This window comes from Musca vetustissima, unplaced genomic scaffold (assembly GCF_032173495.1).
Source record: "Musca vetustissima isolate MV318-11 ecotype Yass unplaced genomic scaffold, APGP_CSIRO_Mvet_v1 utg311356, whole genome shotgun sequence".
NCBI classification, from domain to species: domain Eukaryota; kingdom Metazoa; phylum Arthropoda; class Insecta; order Diptera; family Muscidae; genus Musca; species Musca vetustissima.
This window is the reverse complement of record NW_026878025.1, coordinates 10,358-11,198: the sequence shown is the minus strand read 5'-3', so window position 1 is coordinate 11,198 and position 841 is coordinate 10,358.

The window sequence follows — 841 nt, the reverse complement described above, 5'->3', positions numbered from 1 at the left end:
AACAATAACAGCAACAACAACATTATAATGTGGTCTAATCTTAAGTACAACTTCTACTTCACTTACTCGAATAGCGGTTACTTCGTGTGTACGTATTGTACGCAACCGAATAATGTTCTAAGTAGTGGTATTCTGGACATGTGTTTTTCTCGAACACATAGATACACATCTTCAACTAAATGTACGTCCGCCTGTCATTCTATCTCTGCAAAGTGTTTGTCTATTTGTTGTCTTTTCTACCTGACCGAACGACCGATCAACCATTCGACCTGTACTTAAGTCTACAGCAGACAGACAATACAAATTCAACAAATTCCGATATCCATTTGGACACATTTCGCACTTGTTTATTGTTCAATAAAAATGTCTACGAGTATCTGTACGTGTGTGTGTGTATATGTGTGCAATGCATTTAATGATGGATTAATTTTGTATTTTATAGTTTTCCTGGAAGAGGAACAGGTAGATCAGCGGCAATTAGATTCGTTTTTATTTTTATAAAAATGTTAAATCTAATTTAATGTGAGTTTAATTTTTTCCTTTAACTTCTCTATTTTGATTTTTTTTCATTACTTCGTTTTTTTATTACTACGTTGACGTCTGTATTGGATCAGTAAATGGTTTTTAGTTTTGTTCATAATAATGATGAATATTAGTTTTATTTTCATTTGTTATCATCAACTATACTTTTATAGAACGTCCTTGTCTTATCTGTGAACAAAAACAACAAACACAGAAAAATATCGCCAGATTTTAGAATCAGTCAGAAAGAAGTCAGTTTTCAAAATTGATAAAAAATTTACGCAAATATTGATAATTTGTAACATGATACACCATTTCG